The 20,963-nt window shown below is 33.4% G+C and overlaps 1 long non-coding RNA gene across 2 annotated transcripts; it reads right to left on the bottom strand.

Annotated features, from left to right (window-relative positions):
- Positions 1–678: 678 nt before the first annotated feature.
- On the bottom strand, positions 679–16,711 carry LOC130046576 (uncharacterized). 2 transcript variants are annotated; one of them, XR_008798732.1, is made up of 6 exons: positions 16,603–16,711; positions 8,220–8,260; positions 3,922–5,909; positions 3,730–3,782; positions 1,621–1,774; positions 679–1,414 (listed from the first exon to the last, which is right to left on the bottom strand). It is a non-coding gene; the product is annotated as an uncharacterized LOC130046576 (long non-coding RNA). The 2 variants fall into 2 exon arrangements; XR_008798733.1 differs by lacking the exon at positions 1,621–1,774 and having other exon boundaries at positions 16,603–16,710.
- Between the last annotated feature and the right edge of the window lie 4,252 nt (positions 16,712–20,963).

Below are 20,963 nucleotides of genomic sequence, written 5' to 3'. Positions count from 1 at the left end.
TTAAAATTGAATAAAACTAACCTAATTGATAATTGATAAGTAATTGGTAAATATTGTAAATTGAACACTTTGAAACGTTACTTTTCTCGATTGAAATTGGCATCCATTTTACCGGAAACTGTCAATGGAACACCCTGCTGTTTTCGTAAACGAATTCTTCAAATGAAGAACCGCCCAATACTATATAAAGAAATCGGTGAAACGTACCTTTTTCAAAGAGCTTGCAGAGAAAAAGAATACGTTGTGCTGTGGACACAGAATTATCCTATAGATTTCAAAGACGAAGAGACAGAGATCGTCAATGCACTGCTAGAGGGATAAAATGTATTTGCCAGTGCAATCTGTTATTTGTTTTTGTTATCTTCATCTTTCGTCTGACCAACTGATAATCCATATGCATCTGATAAAAATAACTCCTTGATCCGCTCCGTTGTTTTATATTGTCCCCAAGACTCGTGTAGCGACAATATAAAAACAAAAGAGCAGAATGGGAGCTGGTTTTGATTAGATTTACATAATGGTGCACACAAAACAATATTCATGTCCTAGATTTTATTCAAAACAGTTTTTGATTTCATGACTTTGCCTTGGTGGTACATTGTACATGTACTTTGGAATCATGGGCACTGAACTTTCGTGAATCTCCATCCTACAACATTCAAACCACAACGAAATACAAAAATTAATACGATATTTTAATATACCGAAATTATAGAGTTTTACAAAATTACAGTCCATCAAAATTGAAAATATAAAGTCTTAGCAATCCATGGAAATTCAAATGACTCCACAGCATCCATGATAAATTACGTCATTTCAGTAGTTATTGAGTCATACACTAATGGTTTAAAATGTTCAACATAAAACAAAGATGATTTCTGGATTAAGGTATTAATAGTAGATGTGTTTTTTGGGGTAAATGCATTCTACACAAACATCGCAGAGGGTCTCTAACAGAATATGGACATTTGATTTCAATTATACCTGTATAATAGTTTTCACACATAATGCCATCAGGTGTTGCACCTAAAAACGACAAATCAGGAATAACAATGAAACCTACATCATGGAGGTGATTTCCTGTCCTTTTAGGTACATTTGCTTTGCAACAATTTCGTTACCTTTTCCATAAGATGTAGAACATAAGATGAATATTTTTTCTCAAAACCTTTCATTGACATCCTTTTTCCTTTTCATTATAAGTTTAAAGTGAGAGGCAGTTATCTTTCTTCGTTCCTTATGCCACTTTTGATATACACTCTGTCCTCGTGTTGACTTTTATGTTAAGGTCACTCCACTCTTGTTTTAGATGTTGAATATTTTCAAGGTCATGTACAGGTAGGGCCTCCGAAAATGCAGTGTCTGCACAACTATTTGCTCAACAAGACTCTGTAATTGGTTGTACCGGTGGCGCCTAAATAGAATAAAAGTGTTGAAAATGTTCTTAATTACTTTCTAGATCACATGATAAGTGACGGTCTATTTTAAGAACTGCAAAGTTGTCCTATGATGTTCATTAGGCGATCAGAATCCAATATATTAATTAGACTCATCCTTCCATTAATGTAATATGAGTCAGCTCTACTCTACAAAAAGTGCTACGATTTATACATGTCTTACCGGTGCCTCTCAACTCAACCTTTTGTCCATTGTTGGCGAAAACAGAGCATTGACAGAAGAGTGAAAAAACTGTTACAGGCTAACTTTGTTAATCAACAACAAATGCATGACATTGCATCCCAAGAACAAAAGTTGCAGCGGAGAAGACTTGGATCTGAAGGAGAAAGATTATCAGTATAACACTGGACCAAATTGATGCTGTCTCCACAGTTAGAGTACCAACAGCTGAAGATTCTATCGAGTAGAACCAGACAATAAAACGTGCTTAATCATTGTCGAAAAGATGTCAAGTTCTACTTACTCTTATGAAACTGAGACAAAACCTCGACTTTCAGCACAATTGGTATTTATTCCAACTTGTATTTATTCTATTTTCTATTGCTCGTACATGTAGGAGTTACGAGATTGACACTGTTCGTTATCTTCACCTTGCATGAAGATAAGAAACAGGGATAAGCTAACGATATATCATCACAAGACTCTAGTGCAATGTTTGCTCACTGGATAAACTGATATTTTTTCGACTTGTTAGTTTATTTATTTGGTCACATCGTGACACCATACAAGTAATCGAACATATGCCGGGAAATTACAAAAATAATTTTCCAAATACTTTTGTTAAAGTTGACTGTGCAGAACTGAAAATACAGAAACTTAGTTCGCTTCATAGACTAAGCCAGTGCTACTCTGGTTACAAATCCAGCACAAATTTAAAAGGATTGGTTGGTGTTGTTTGACGGGATGCTGTGATATTTTCCTCAATGCTTTTCTATGGTTCTATATCGAATAAAGACTTTACATAAACATAAGGTTTCCTTAAATTGTTATCAGATCTCACTCAGTGTGGAAAACTACAGAATGGTGATGGGGTCATGACAGACAAAGGTTTCCACATAGAAAAGGAAAGAGAAGTTACTGGATTTAAATTCAATATTCCACCCCTTGCATCTTGTTCAGCACAGATTAAAGCTTCTGACGCGACTGAAAATGTCAAAATTGTTAAACATCGTGTCCATGTTGAACATGTCATATACCATTACTCGTATTAAGCAGTTCATAATATTCTCACGTGTAGTAAGTCTCACATCATTTAGCATTATTGACCAAATATGGTAAGCTCTTTGTTTGTTGACAAACCTCATGTCATTAATGATTAAGGAATGGAAGTAATTTTTATTTGTTTTATACGATATAAAGTAAGTTGGGGCAGCTTACGCATTATAAAATGCGAAGCGCTTTATAAAATTGCGTAAACTGTCAAAACAAAAAAAAAATTACTTTCATTCTTTATAATTTAATTTAGTAAACCACGTTTGATATTATTTGGTGGATAATTCTAAAGAAAATATCAATTATATATGACGCGACCAATATCGCCGTAGCAACAAAATGGAAACTGAACGACAAAACGTATTGTGATGTCATGTAGCGGAACTAAAGGGCAATTTTGTTTTTACGATATAAAGCATGTTGATAAAGTGAAATGAATCTATCGAATTGCTTGTAACAAGTGTAAAATTAAATTATTTCGAGATAAAGAAAAAGAAAATTTTAAAAAATCTAGGCCGACAAATACCTTGAGGTTTGAACCCCTTCAAACTTTAAGAAAAGATGAAAGGTACGACTGAAATTGGAAAGTTAAAAGTGGGAGGGAACAACTCTATATATATCTCCTACATGTCCTTAAAACAAGCATAACATATGCGACGCTTGGAAGAATTTTACTTTGATATGAACATGCTGTTATGACTTGTTATTTTACTCGGGACACCTTAACCCCGCTGTGCAAGGAGTAACCGGGAATGATAAAGACTCGACATATTATATATACCTAAATCGTTCTAGATCATTCAATTCATTGAACATGTATAATTTAAAGGACAAAGTACAATGTTGGATCGAGCTCTAGTACAAAAAACATCACGTTTAATCAAGAAAGATGAAGATAACGAACATGGATCAATGAAATGAAAATATATATGCCTTGGGCATTCTCGTCCTAAATATTGCTAGAGATGATATGCAGATTCAGATTCAGTGGACATACCATGCATGGTGCAAAGTGATTATTATTATTTGCTATTATGAATATTACATAAAAACACAAACCTGATCTTGGATAAACCTGTTTTAAACGGGTCACAAAATTAAAATACATCAAACTGAAAAGAAATATCAATTTTTACAAAATAAACATTTAACCCTAATGAAGCTGTAATAACTTATGAAAGCATAAACAGAAACTCAACAAAAGCAGAAACTTTTGTTACAGTTAGGCCTACTCCGACAGAATGTACATACCCCGCCTTGCAGCTGCAGTGAGCATCGTCAAATTTCTGAACTGGAACGTTCATGTCTAAGTTCACTTTGCGTGGTTCTTCAGTCTTATGCAGGCTTCGGAATACATGCTCTTCAATCTGAATATTTTCATCTCCAATTGAATATAAATTCATGGATTTAACATATGAGTCTTTAACAAAACTTGTGGCCCTTTTCTTTTAAGGCAAGGAAGGTGTATAGTTAAAGAACGTATCAGAAAAATCATCTGGTATGTCCTTCAAAGACAATACGGTCGTCATATTGTTTACATCGAATATCTGGCATAATACTTCTTAGTTACCGTCGTCACCTTGGCCGGGTTTATTTGAGAATCGGCGATCCGCAAATTGCATGTCAAAGTTCATATCGTTTCACGATTTATTTTGGCAGACCTCAATTGAACAACCTCCCGAGAAAAATTGTGAGATATTGCAGCTTCTTCAGTGGGTATGGATTCGTCAGATGGCATGTGGACTTCATTTCCAATTTCTTCCTCTTTGATGGAACCTTGCACTGAAATAGATACTTCAGAGACTGATCGAGAGGTCAACGTTAACAAATGATCGCTGAAGTTTGACGATGATGGAAGATGATAAAATGGAGGAAGATGGATTGGTTCTGCGACAATGATGTCTGTGAAATTATTGTTGCTCTCCGTTTCAACAAATAAGGGTTGTACGTCAGGCAGGAGTAGAACCTGCTCCGCAGCTGAAATAGTGTTAACTTCACTGAAGTTGCCTCTGCAAGCGATCTCTTTAGCCTGAGAAATATATTCCAAGGCTGCATTATTGTCACCTTTCAAATTCCACAATCGGGATTTGGCAATGGCAAAATACATCTGCAGACGACACTCAGCATCCGGCGAATCATACTTGCTAAGTAATCTCTCGGCCTCTTGTAGTATGTAGAAAGGGCAGATAAACTTTTCAATAAAACGACAACGCATCCCCAAACCTAAGAAACAACAGAGGAAACGGAAGATAAACCTCTGCGTCCAAAACCTTCTAAAGTCATCTGGCTCATTTTCTAAAATTTGCATTGCACTTTGCATGTGTCCATAAATACGATTCAGTATAATTTGAGGAAATCGTTCAAACCATGCCCTGAGAAAGAGAACACTTTTATAGTGTAGGTCAACGATCTCTAAACAACTGGAAACTCTCTGTGCGCAAATAAGACCTTCTCTTAAGAGCCCTTCTCCCTCTCCTTTTTTTTGTTCGCAAACGACAAAACCACAGCTCTTCTGTCATACAACATACAGCGAGACAGGTCTGGGCATGACGTTAAAGAGATAATGGACTCCATATCCTGGAAGAGTTCGTGGTTAGGATCAATATGGTTAGTTTTATTTGCCATTGTATCAATAGTGAACGCTAAGGCTACAACATATTTATCACAAAATTCTTGAAGAATTGTGTCTTCTGAGGAAGGCACAGTAGTGTATATCTTTTGTCTAAATTCTATCGATCGTTTCATGAAATAATCAACGGGATCAAGGAATATCATGTTTTGAAGATTTGTCTTCATAGATTTGAAATAAATTTGAATTTTTTTTCTGTTCCGTGTATCTAATCTTTGCACTTGAGGTGGTTTTCTTTTGAACATTTCCAGGATATTTTGATATATGGTGTTAAGTGTATAAGCCAGGTTCTGGTAACCAGAATGGTACAATACAAACAAAACGTACGGTAAACCTGAAGTACATCTCTGAGACAGGTGTGTTATGAGCAAGGTAAACATTTCGTCCATATCTCCACTTTGACGATGAATTTGATCTAGACGAGTATACATCTCTTCGGAAATTAAACATCTGGTTTTGAACATCTTCAGAAGCTGTCGAAGTTCTTCTGTGGTAACAGTATAGAGGAATTCTTTAAGTGAATTGACTTCTATCTGAGTGAAATAGAGGGTGGGTGATGCTAATGACGGCGGGGTAATTTCTCCAGTACTGGCCTCCATTATCGTTCTAGCTGTTAAAAAAATTAAAATTGAATGGACGACAATGTTTGCACCACACCGGTCATTTCACTATTATATTAAAAACTCAAAACATTGAGTCTAATATGGTGTGATGCTGATAATAATCCAAAAAAATTGGATAGATTATGTTTTCAATAATGATAACTTTTGTCCCAAATTTAGCGGAATGATAATGTAAAAAATTGCAGGCACTCACTCCAAAGGATCTTGTATGTCTCATCATAGATTTTCAAAATTTTCATAATTTCAAACGATAAGAGAGGAACAGGGTACTTGAAATTAAACATAGCACACTTACAAGGTGAGAAATATAAAAAGGAAATTAAAAACGGCATTACAAACATTGACAACTCATTAAACCCAATTGATAAATGGGAACAAATTAAACGTGCAGTAAACGAATTTTCAATGAATTTTTCAATATTTAAACAAAGATCAGTTTAAAAAAGGATCAAAGCAATTGAGCGAGAAATTGAAAAATTAGAAACTGGGAGACATGAAGACTTAAATTACAAAAAACTTAATACTTTAGAAGCAGAGTAGTCATGATAGAAAATCTAAAGGCGCACAAATAAGATCAAAAGTAAAATGGATAGAAAACGGAGAAAAAAGTACTTCTTATTTCTTAAACTTAGAAAAAAAGCATCAGTTCTCAAATGTCATTACAGAAATTTTAAACTCAAACAATAAAAAGATAAACAAACCTAATACAATATTGGGGGAAATTATTGACTTTTATCAAAATTTATATGCTAGTAAAAACATAAATGATGAAATCATTGACACTTATTTGTCGGGGGTAAATATACCACTATTAAGTGATGAAAATAAAGACATGTAGGAACTTTTCTCAACATTCGAAGAATGTACGAAGGCGGTTTCTAGTATGAAAAGTGATAAAGCACCTGGTCTCGAGGGTTTGTCTGATGAATTTTACCCAAGTTTCTGGAATCAAATTGGACCATATTTTTATTGTGTTCTAAAAGACATTGTTAACAATGAAACAATGACACATACTCAAAGATTATAAGTAATATCATTGATTTTTAAAAAGGGAGCAAAGAATCAACTAAAAATTATAGACCGATAAGTTTGACATATACTAACTATAAAATAATTGCCATTATTTTTGCTAAAAGACTGCAAAAATTTTATCAGATATAATTAATGAAAACCAAACTGCTTATATGAAAGGATGTTACATTGGGGAGAATGTAAGACTCGTACTAGAAGTATTGGAATATTGTGAAACTGAAAATTTGGAAGGAATATTACTATTTTTAGATTTTGAAAAAACATTCGATTCTGTGTAATGGAATTTTCTTTTTAAAGTGTTGTTATTCAATATAGGAAATAATTTTATTAAATGGACCAAAATTCTACATACAGAACCAATCTTTAAAATGAAAAATAATGGATGGCTTTCTAAAATATGCACGATGACAAGGGGATTAGACAAGGGTATCCCCTATCAGCCCTCCTTTTTCTTTTAGTAGCAGAAATCTTAGCGATTAGAATAAAAAATAATAACAGCATTAACGGTGCTGTGATAAATAATTCTGGAAAAAAAATATAGAGAACGCAGACGATTTCACAGTTGTGGTAAATAATGAAATTTCTATGAAAAAAACCCTAGATAAAATAAATAAATTTTGTGAAAGTGCTGGCTTTAAAATTAATATCAACAAAACTTAATGTATTTTGCTTGGAAGATTCAAAAATCAGTTTGAAGAACTTTTTAGCATTAGAGTTACAAGTAAAGCGGTCAACTGTCAAGGTATTTTTAGGTCACGATAAAGAAGAACGTTACAATAAAAATTGGATGAGAATATATAATGAAATGGAAAAATTGTTGCTAGAAAAGAAGAAAATTAACACTTGTTGGTAAAGCATGCATTATAAAATTAACGTATGTATCGTCAATTCTATGTCTTCCTGATAAAGAATATATGAAAAAAGTACAACGATTAATTCTTAACTTCATATGGAAAAAAGAATCAAATGAAACACTTTGATTGGATATGTAACAAGAGGCGGTCTTTCAATAGTAGATATAGAATGCAAATCAAAAGCATTAAAAGCAGCATGGATATCAAGATTATTAAATTCAAAGGGAGTCTTACTTGAAATTTTAAATAATTATTGTAGAAAACTTAACGTTGATATATACTATATGTTAAAATGATCAACCACTGATGTGGAGAATTTAAACAAAACTAAATTGCCACTATTTTATGGAGAGAAGTTGTTGTGTTGCTTTAATGAATGTAAAAGCGAACTTAACTATGATAAAAGATTACCTGATGCTATTTTACAATAACCATTATGGAATAACACAAATCTGAAATATAAAGGAAAACCCATTCTATTCGATAATTGGGCGAGATCTGGTATCTTATATGTTAGTGATTTGTTTGATGATGGAATTTTTAAACCGCTAGAACATTATTGAAATATCAATGACAAATCTAACTGGTTATGTGAGTACAACATTATTATGAAAATCACGAGAAAAATTCGAGGACTACACGATTTTTCAAATTCAAGCTGTGTAAATAAACAAACTGTCACTAATTTTAACTTCCTTCTTGGATTTACCAATATACTTGAATAATCAAGTAATTTTTTTAATAAACATTTAGTTGAAAAAAGTTTTTGCAAACCTAATTTTCAAGCATTACTGTCTGAAGAATTCAGAATATACGGTGATACAAATTGGATAAATATTTATAAATGTAAGATTCAAGATTTGATAGACAAACAAATAGGGAATTCAGTTATAAATTATTGAATGACATTTTACGTAATAATGGATATATTATCAAATGGAAAAAAGATGTAAAGAATGAATGTACACATTGTAAGCAAGTTCAGACTAAAAAACATTTGATTTATTCATACCGATTGTTAGGCCATTGTTGGCACACTGATTTGACTACGGATAAATCCGTTTACCTGATCAGGATATAGGGCTCACGGCGGGTGTGACCGGTCGACATGGGATGCTTACTCCTCCTAGGCACCTGATCCCACCTCTGGTGTGTCCAGGGGTCCATGTTTGCCCAACTATTTACTTTGTATTGCTTATGGTAGTTATGGGATTGATCGTTGTTTGTTATCTTCACCTTTCATTTACGAGTGTGATAATGTTTTGAATATATGGAACACAGTTAGCAGTTATTTATCCTTCAAAGTTCAATGGAAGCACATTGTTGATGGATTTTTTCTAGAACAAGATGGCGAAACCAAATCCTTAAATTTACTTATTTCTTATGTAGCCTATAGAATGCAAGGTGAAGATAACGAACAGTGATCAATTTCATAACTCCTACAAGCAATACAAAATAGATAGTTGGGCAAACACGGACCCCTGGACACACCAGAGGTGGGATCAGGTGCCTAGGAGGAGTAAGCATCCCCTGTTGACCGGTCACACCCGCCGTGAGCCCCAGCATAAAATGTTATGTAGATTAGATTCTTTAAGTGAAACGACCTTTAATATGTATAATCATGTTAAAAAATCAATGTGTTTCTATTCATCAGAGACAAATTTTGTCGAAATGCGCATCTGTTGCATCAAAATTGGAACCGTATAAGTTTTACATTATGACCCCTGGGTCGAGGCCTCTGCTGGTGGACTATTAGTCCCCGAGGGTCTCTACAGCCCAGTAGCTAAGTACTTCGTTACTAGCTTGAAAATACGGATGTTTTTTAATTGCTGTTATAAAATTTAGAAATTCATTTCAAAATTAAGGATTTCCTCCCTCATGCATAGCTCTTATCCTTAGACGAATTTGACTATACTTTTTTGGCACACCGTTTTTCCCTATAATAGCTCTAAAACTTCATTGTTATTTCGGATTTCAAACATTTCGGTTGAGCATCACTGGAGAGACATTATTTGTCGAAATGCGCATCTGGTGCATCAAAATTGGTACCGTATAAGTTTTACATCAGTATTGAAGTATATAAATGCAAAAGAGCATAAATGTTTTGAACAACTTTGTAAATTGATGTAACTTGACGACTGTGAAGAGACCAGTATATATTATCCTTAAATATTTATCAATATAACTATGGGGTCAACTTTGGACTACAGTGTTTATACATTATTCCGTAAGTAATTCCTGTTGTTCTACTGTTGCTATATCTACATCAACGTTGTATATGATATTTCTATGACTTCAAAAAATATTTGTAACAAATATTTGATATATGTTATTATACATATAGTGATATTATGTATTTTTATATAAATTATATATATGCCTTATATAAAATAATGATCATAATAAAATACATTCAATCCAATTGGCCCCTGGCACCATTGGTGAGAATTATGCGAGAGTATCCAAGGATATTCTATTCCCAATGATATATATACTTTTTAATAAATGATGCAATTACAAAAAAAGACCTCAAAACACAAAGACATTGCAGCAAGAGACCCATGAGTCACATTGGTCCTACTGTTCATCAGAAAAAGACAATCAAAAAGATTTTCCCTTTTTATTCCCACAAAGAAATTAAACCCCATATTATGACCCCATCTAAGTCCCATGGGGCATGACTTAAGGAGGTTAACCCCTGAGGTTTTGAGCACAACTGCGCAGGATGCAACAACTAAGTATTTACTTGCTCAATACTGATCCCATTGGTGCAAACATATTACACATCTATTACTCTATTACAGCTATCCAGCTGAAAAATTTGTGCCAATTCGAATTTTGAAAGGGATTTGTAGTAACTATACTTTGTGGCGGAAGGATTTAACAATCAGAAAGTTCTAAATCTGCGTGATATTACAGTTTCTGTTTCATCTAATATATCTTCTATTTTTATGCTCTTATACGTGTATTTTAGTTTTATAATGTATGATGCGAGTAGTTGAGACTTGGAACAAGATTAAATGTTGTAATTTATTAATTTGGTTGATACATTTTTCGACATAAAACACCAAATCTTAAAAATGTTTTAATTAATTTACTCGAAATGTTGCATTAAAATTCAATATTTTCGCAAATAATTTAAAAATTTGGTCTCCAATCCCCACTTTTTTATTTCCATTTTCACAAGACTAGAAATTGATATTACTCCTAATATGTCTTTTTAAACTCTCCAATTTGATATCATGAATGTTTTCGTATATCAAGTGCAAAAATGTCATTATTTATTTCCATTACTTCTATTAAATTCTTTTTTATCTGTATTGTTAGAAGACATTTTTATGCATCTATTTCATGTAATGATTGATTCCTGATGCTTATATTGTGTAGACACCAACAGGTAAATCAAGTTTAATTGAATAAATTTAAAGTGCAAAAAGGTCATATTTAGAACACTGTAGCTCTATAACAAGCATCGCGACCCCAGTTTTTTTCTCTTCAATTTCCTAATTCTCCTTCAACATAGAAATCAAAAATGGACTTCCCAATAATTGACATTACTCCAAATTTCAGGTGCAAACCTCTATAACAAACTTGAATTTGAAGTCCCATTTCATCTCGCCCTAACAATAGTGTCAATCATTTGAAAACAAAAGAAGCCACATTTGGGAACGTTGCATATGAACATAATTTAGTGTGTTCTTGAGACTTTTGCATGTGTTTTCCTTATATATTCTCGTGTTGAAATATAACTATTCTAGTCCCACCATAACCTCGGGTTCATGATTTGATCTAATATAAATCTGGAATCTTTCCATATTGATGAAAGGCAAAGATAGCAAACCTTGATTAATCTCATAATTCCTATAAGCAAAATAGAGAGTTGGGGAAACACAGACCCCTGGAGACACCAGAGGTGGGATCAGGTGCTTCGGAGGAGTAAGAATCCCCTGTCGATCGGTAACCCCGTGGTATCCGTAGTCAAAATCAGTGTGCCAAAAACGGCCTAACAATCGGTATGAAACACGTTAGACAGCATTTGTCCCAATAATAGGTTTTATTGCCAAACTAGATCGTTATATCAACCATAGAATTTGCGAAATGCTGACTTCAATCGAGACTGTTGAAACCCTTGTTTCATCAACATGTTTGTCAGTAGGTTGCCTCGATTTAAAAGCTGATCATACGTAGAACAAGCTCTTGCATATCGAATCAGTTGAGAAATATAAACACCATATGCAGGTGATAATGGAATATTGTTACATGAATATGGGAAATTGACGATTGAGAAGCTGAAATCATCCCGTTTGTCATACCGTTGTGTTATCAGTTTGTCGCTAATATATACTTTCAATAAAATATCTAACTATGAAGCAGAAGTGGACGACTTTGATCCTGGTCCTGCTGCTCTTGAGAATAAGATTTTCTCCTATTTATTTTTATCTAAAATTTTGATCCCCTATTGTGGCCCGATACTACATCTCCAAACCCAGTAATAATTTGGGGAAGAAACTCGAATCTGTAGAACTTGATGATACTTTCATATTGATGAAAGGCGAAGATAACACCTCCTATAAGCAATACAAAATAGAGAGGTGGGCAAACACGGGTCCCTGAATATACTAGAGGTGGGATCAGGTGCCTAGGAGAAATAAGCACCCCCTAGATTGAATCACACAATAGACCGACATTACATAAGTGGTATCTACATCATCAACTACAACAATCCATTGGAAAGGGATTACATTAGTTGGTACATTCGCAACTGTTAACGCAATCAGGATCACATTAGCTGACGGGAATTACATTAATCGATGATACAATGCTTGTAAATTAATGAACGGTGAATATAACGAACAGTGATCAATTTCATAACTCTTAAAGGCAATACAAAATAGAGAGGTGGGCAAACACGGACCCCTGGATTTACCAGAGATGGGATCAGATGCCTTGGAGAAATAAGCATCCCCTGTCGACTGGTCACACCCGCCATAAGCCCTATATCTTGATCAGGTAAACGGAGTTATCCGTAGTCAAAATCAGTGTGCCAAGAAATGCCTAACAATCTCGTCACGGTTAAATTGTCTTCCACTATTATCAAAGGAATCCTTCCATATGTTGTAATTCCAGACCATAATTGAGGGTATTGGCCGCCGAATTGGAGGAGCTGAATAATGGAAGGGTCAATGTAACGTTCTCTGGCACGACGGTAAGCCCAAAACGACCGTTACAGCTGTCGATATGAAATCTCGATTCCTTCGTAAACAGATTTTACACCCATTATATGTCATTGAAACGACAATACCTTCTACACCACGCTAGCATCTCAAGACAGCGACGCCAGACGAGAACAGGACGAATAACAGAATGTTGAGGACGAATGTTGGCTTCTTGCAATCTGTTCCTTATGGTACGAGGTTTTATCCGTCGATGCCCAAGGTGGAATCGATTACGCAAATGACGTCCGTATATAGGTATCTTGTCTTTTTAATCCACGCTGAGTTAGTATCCGCGCATTGTATTGTGCCGTCAAATGTTTTACAGTTGTTGTACGACTGTTGTACGAGCATGTTCCATTTCTTGCCACTCAATGCTCGCAGGTCTTAATGAACATCTTGGGGCTTTGTAAATTGTATAAGTCAAACTTTGATGTATTACTACATCATCGGGGTCGTATATCACAGCTAAAGTATGGAGGTCCTTCTACTCCAAAAACAAACGTTTTTCTGAATATCAGTTGTCGAGGTATTTTGGAGATACAGAGATCGTAACTCTTTGTTATGTAAACAAGACTCGTACCATGATTTTGTTTACATATGTTAAATATACTAGTAAAAGTTCGTTTAAAGCAGATTTTTCAATTTACAGGATAATTCTGAACACAGTTAAATAATTTCTAGTGTTTAACACAAATCATTTTATTTTAAACATGCTTTATTTTCTATCAAGCAATATATATATAAACAAAAACATGGCACGAGCCTTGTTTACATAACAAAGAACTGGGAGTCTTGTATCTCACTTGTAACTCAAAAATTGATATTCAAATTTTGGTTGACCATCAGAAATACTTTAGTTAAGCATTGTAAACAAAAATGGAACAAACATTTTGCCTCGATTGTATCCATGCCCCTTTAACTTTTAAAGACGAAGGGTTTAAGATATTGGTGAAATTATGCATGTTCCAAAAAGGTGGCGAAATTTAAGATTATAACCAGAGAATCAGACAAAGTTCTTCAGAATGTTTACAAACACATTGGATACGATAGTAATTACAAAAATAATTCCCTGTTTTCAATTGCCTAAACTGGTACCCTGTTGACTTCACATCTCTTATGTTTGTGTGTAGCTACCAATCAGCGGGGTACCAGTTTGATATATTGTCCTCTAGACAATTTTTTTTATAAAGGGCTAAAACGTCAAAATTACTTCAATTTCAAAGCGCTGCAGCTATACATCTATAGATAACTCATAATTGATACTACAAATTTGTTTTTTGGAGTTCCTCTTGCAAAATATTGTGATGTCATTTTTTAGATAAAAGATGCCTTTAAGTATACAGTTTCTATTTTCCGCTAGTATGAAAGGTGAAGATAACGGAAAGTGATCAATCTCATTACTCCTATAAGCAATAAAAATAGAAAATTTTGGGCGAGGATCATAAGGGGGTATTTACAGAGACTTTCTCCCGAATATAAACATGTATTTTGGAAAAATAAAGACTGTTTTCATGCTTAAAAGGTGGCAGTTAGAATATAAGTAGGATTACTAAATGTGGAATGAATGGCAAGTTCGTTTCAAAATGAACCTTATAAACAGAGACAATGTTACAAGCGTTGTCAAATGAAACAAAAAACAACAGAACGTATAACTTTAAATATATATATTCATAACCTATTCAGATTTATTTAACTGTTATAATAATAACAATAATAATAATAAATTCTTTTATTTATAATAATAATAAATTTAGACAGGATAGCACAATTAGTACAAATGACTAGTTTACATTGTGGTCCTGTATAAAACATATTCACAGACAGATAGATGAGAGAATAGAAAAATAGATAACATAATATAAAATATATACGTAAAATATACACACGATATCACTGGGGAAAAATAAAGATATACATCATATCTATATATCACTTATTTGAGTAATAATGCTGCAAATATGCTGATTTAAAAGATGTAAAGTTGCATTACATTATTGCACATTAATATTATATTGTATTCTTTTTTATACGATTAAACATTCTTTTTGAAGAATTTATCGATGTGTAAACTCTGGATATTTTATTCACAAACTGAATGAAAGTGCGAGGCGAATGTTTGATTCTTATAATTCCAATTTGTTCCCTGTATTATCAATTTCAAAAATTTGAACAGTTTTCCTGTACTATGTTATTTCTTTTCATGCGCGTATGTATACACAGCGTTTTGTGGATTTAATGATGTGGATTTATTTTTGTCCAATCAAAACAACTGTAATAAATAACATTGGAATTATTCTACATTTTTATACAATAAAACGTATAAGTTTCCAATAATGAGCCGTACAAGTACGTTATTTAAGTAATAAAATGCTTTCTTTGTTTGTTAAAAGAGATATGAAAGTCGCAACCAATGTAGAAAATATTCGTAACTCGCATTAGCAATTTTTTCTGCAATGTTGCGACCGTCATCTCCCGTTTGAAAAAATAAAGAAAGACATTTATTATTTGAATTTTTTTGATTTTTTTTTAATACAAATACTTTCAAGTACGTAAAATGTAAGTATTACTATAAGTTACTGAAAGGTACCAGCTAAAATTTGCATGACCTTGACTTGTCTCCATATTTGGTAGTGGTTTCTATATTTAACCAATGGTACTTGGAACTAGTCCAAGAAGAATAAACCGTTATTCATTATTCTAAATTCGAATAAAATGTAAAAGATTAATTAAAAAGAAACATTTTTCAACAATGCCGAGAAATAGATCGTGGAGTGCATGGAATGTGGAGATTCACAGACGGCACTAAAAACCGGATCCAACTTGATGTTTCTTCATAGTTACAAATGACAAGCAATAGGTTTCGATAAAAATGAAGCAGAATACACAGAATGAATTTGAATATTTTACTAATTTTAGAAATATTTGCGAAAACATCAGATTTGAAAAAAGCAAATGCATTGATGAGATCCTAAATCAGTTGTTATTGACAACACGTCACATGACATGAGTATGTTCATAACTATTCTACATCAATAGAAAGGAGTGTCTGACAAATGACTTTTAAGTTGTAAAATCGATCTATCTATATATCGATATACAAAATATTACTTACGTACTGTAATGTCGAAAGATCCTAATGCTTTTCATAGACAAGAAGACATGGGTATTTAAATATAATTCAAACAAAACGTTGGAATATATGTATGTCTACCATTCAGACCTAATTGTGCATATACGCAGGCTTACAAATGGAATACAGTGGGGTTTTATTTAACGATTCATATTCAAATTGATTTTCAATTCTTCAGTGATTTAAATGTTTGATAATGATTAAGAGGCGCATTACAGTTTTACACGTCTTGTTTATTGATCTCTTCACACGAGAGAGAGAGAGAGAGAGAGAGAGAGAGAGAGAGAGAGAGAGACTAGTGTCCAAATGTTCCATATATAACCACAATTTACTTTAACAGATATTTAAGAGATTTTCCCAGTTTTAGAAAATATATGTGATGATATACCACGAGCCTCTACTGATCAGTATATTGAATGGACATGAAATATATATTTCTTTTACTCACATTGACCGCTCGGCTATCTAGGCACGTCAAAAACTGTACTTTCAATGACGATATCATTTTCGCCACGCTGTCACATGCTTCACGATAATTGAGAATGAAAGTGGCGCGGAAAATCAAGTGGAACTCTGTTCGACACAAAGTCCAATAAACCTCGTCAAAATCACTCATGTGTGACAAAACTTCATTTTGAACTGGTAACATATTGTAGTAAATTACATATAAAGTTTCAGCTTCCTAAATCAAAACATAATGAAAGAAGTGGGACAGACTGACTGACTGACAGACAGACAGGTGGACAGACGGTTTCACCAGTAGGGAATTAACTAGTTAGAACTATGCGTGTATTTTAGCGACAGTGCGAAAGAAGACTTGGGTGTAATCAGACAAACAAAAAACCCTATACCTACCTTTAAAAAGAAGATTCTTGACAAACGTTTGACTGGCATAAATGAATTAAAGGTAAAGTTACCGATGTTAACTAGTTTAATTTACATTATCGAGTTATACCAATTGATGGACTTTCTTTGTGCTGTTTTTTAAAGTAAAAAACTTTTTGCAAAGCACCGAATAGTTGACCTGTTTTTATATTCTTAGGAATCAGAATTTATTTAAAAACTTCTACGTGAAAAGAAACAATCTCTTGCTATGGCCTTCAATTCGACATTAAGATATATTGATGACGTATTATCTATTAACAATGATAATTTTGATTCATATGTCGATTCGATATACCCATGTGAACTCAAAATAAAAGACACCACAGAGTCGTCCATTTCTGCTTCATACTTAAATATTTTATTGAAAATAGATATTAATAGCAAAGTAACAACTCAAATTTATGACAAATGGGATGAGCTTCTCCATCGTCAACTTCCCATATTCATGTAGCAATATTCTATAATCACCTGTATATGGTGTTTATATATTTCACCTGATTCGATACGCAAGAGCTTGTTCTGCATATGGTCAGTTTTTTTAATCGAGGCAAGCTACTGCCAAACAAGTTGATGGTACCGGGGTTTCAACAGTCTCGATTGAAGTCAGCATTAGAAAGTTCTATGTTCGGTATAACGATCTAATTTGTCAATACAACCTATCATTGGGTCAAATGCTGTCTGATGTGTTTCATACAGAATGTTAGGTCGTTCTTGGCACATTGATTTTCACTACGGATAACTCTGTTCACCTGATGAAGATATAGGACATGCACGGCGGGTGTGACCGGTTATCAGGGGATGCTTACTCTTCCTAGGCACCTGATCCCACCTCTGGTATATCCAGGGGTCCGTGTTTCCCCAATTCTCTATTTTGTATTGCTTATAGCAAGTATGAGATTGATCACTGTTCGGTATCTTCACTTTTTAATAAGACTATTTTATCCCTGATAAAACCTACTGGTACATGTGTCAATTGTATGTTCAACGAAACATCTAACAAAATTTGATATTGGTAAACATAGTGACTTGATAGCAATGTACAACAGCATTAAATAAACATTGTCTGAAATATTACATCCGTCAATTAATGGGGACGCCGGTAGGGAACATGTATTGCTTATACGTAGCTGCAGCTCTTTGAAAATGTTATTATTGTTTTTACAATAAGGTTTTGCAAAACATTTATATGCACATGTGCTATTTAGGCGTATTGTTGCATCCTTTTTTAAAGTGGGAGTTGAGCGGTCAGAGAAGTTGTTTTTAATTTTCCCGAATTTTTACCAAGCAAAAAAGGTGGGTCTTCAAACTTCAAATTCCTCAATCATAGGGCAGGGGGCTCATTTGTCCTTTTACTGCATGTGTCAATACTTGAATTAAAGTTTACATTCGTACCATTTAAAGGACATGTCCCACGTTCGTAAGTTGTTTTGAAACTAAAGTAGGTTTTATCGCATTACATATAAAAATAATCTCTCAGTTTTTAAAGCAAAATTTCAGGTTTGATTTAACATTTCAATCAACTCAAATCGATTCCTCGATTTCAAATTCTCTGTAAATGAGTATAGCGAGTCACGTGATGCCGTAACTTCATATGCGATAGTCGCATCTCTCGCCAATCATCTTATTGTGAAAAAAACTGTTATTATTTTACTTCGTTTGATGTCATTGTGGTACTGGTACATAATTTTGTTTACACCAATAACGCATCTGTTTTAATAGATAGTATTCCTTAACATTCAAACTGTTCAACAAGAAAACGATAAATGTAATTTATTGATATAGCTTAGCGCATATCTTGCATACTTCTACATTACGTTAACATTTTGTTTGTTTGCATTATCTATAGCCATTTAATTAATTACTCGTGTTCTTTGTTTATATATCTTTTTAAAAATCATGTCTAGATATGAATATTTTACTTAATAATCCATTAAACAGTTACAGTCTATCGAACGAAATAAACATGGACTGGCGAGATCAAAATAAAAAAAAAGTTGTTAAAATAGTACGTAAATTGGGCAGAGGTTTTTACATGTATCATCAAATATATGATATATAAATTCTATTTCAATTATGAACGTAGTCAAAGCTGTAAGACACAACGCCACCTCCTTTAAATTATTTGCATAAAGACGCCGGCCAATCATCAAGGTACCTTTCTGTCTGAGGGTATATTGGATAATGAATACCTGTTTGAATACTACACATAATGTAAAACGTACACGGTACCAATTTTGATGCACCAGATGCGCATTTCGAAAAATAATGTCTCTTCAGTAATGCTCAACCTAAATGTTTGAAATCCGAAATAACAATAAACTTTTAGAACTATTTAGGGAATAACAGATTGCCAAAAAAGTGGAGTCAAATTCATCTAAGGATAAGAGTAATCCTTAATTTATATAATGCAACACAGACGGTTCAATGAGCGTATACTTTATAGGAAACAATCGACAGGAACAGGCAATTAATTTTGTCTGTAATAATTATAGTGAATAATATGGCCTATACCATACCACCCCATAGTAAAAGAAAATAATTAACATACACACGCGGACCTTTAACTTTATTTGTAATAATAGTAGTGGTCTATGCCATAACACTACCTAGTAAAAACACAGGAACCGGTAATTGTTTTATGATAATAGTAGTGGTCTATTTCATAGTATCTAACATTCCTAGTTTAAAAATAACAACAACCACAAAAAAAAACACCCAGAGGAACGGGTAATTTTGTCTGTAGTGTAACAATAATAGTGGCATATATCATACCACCAGTTCTTACTTGGGGTGGTATGACATATATTAATATTGTACTATCATATTATTACAGACAAAATTACCGGTTCCTGTGTTTTTACTATGTGTGTTATAGTATAGACCATTACTATTATTATTATAGACTCGTTGATCAGAATACAAACAGCATCAGTCATGCATTGAACACTGGGCATTTTTACAAGATCACCATTTATTGAGAATCATCAACACGCAGTTTGAACTTGATACAATCGATTTGAAAACAAATAAACATATTGTAGCATAGAGAAATATTTTTATATGTGACAATAAAAATCCCAACACATTCATAACATCATCAACAAGTCTTTTCATCTTCAAGTTCTTGGACCCCTCAAAAGTCACCAGATTGTAATGCACAAACCTTGTCCGTCTTGTGGCAACGAGTCATCCTTATTGAAATAAGCGAAGGAACAGATGAGAGGTAGTGGTCGGTAACATATGCCTCTGCCGGCTTCCCCAGGAACTGCTGGAATGTATATAACATAAACTGAAGATGGTATCCACTAAGTTAATGCACAAAATCTTCACATATCTGAAAATATAGAAATATAAGTAGGATTTAAAAATTTCATATTCATATCATTGAATATTAATCATATTCAATAATCAAAATCAATAGAAGTACAATATGTATTTTAACAACAAATATGATTCATGGCAATGTAATGATATTGTTTGATTTGCAAACGAAAATACATATAGGACTATCTATCATTATCATGTATGCCAAAGTTTGTATAGATAAGATAGGGGATATTTATTTCAATTTGTCACAAATGAAACAGATCCAATTCCTTTCATTTTCCCCTTTTATAATCATCACTTTTCATTAGACTTTACAGACATATTACAAGTTATTATCTTATACTGTAATGTTGTAAAATATAAAACTTAATTTCGAAATAAGGGGAGGGGAAGCCGAATGAGATGGGATTTTATTTATTAGTTTATTCAACTACAACATGTCTGAAAAGAATTGACAACCAACTACACTGTAATAATAAAATAATAATCAATAAAATGTTATTTTGTCTATAATCTTCGAATTTCTAATTCATGGGGAAGGCAGGGTAGCAGGATTCCCTTACTTTCTCAATTATTTTTTTTTCGAGAGGGGTGGAG

The sequence above is a fragment of the Ostrea edulis genome, chromosome 9, assembly GCF_947568905.1.
Source record: "Ostrea edulis chromosome 9, xbOstEdul1.1, whole genome shotgun sequence".
Classification (NCBI taxonomy): Eukaryota; Metazoa; Mollusca; class Bivalvia; order Ostreida; family Ostreidae; genus Ostrea; species Ostrea edulis.
The sequence above is the reverse complement of the archived record's forward strand: the minus strand, read 5'-3'. Positions and strand labels throughout refer to the sequence as shown.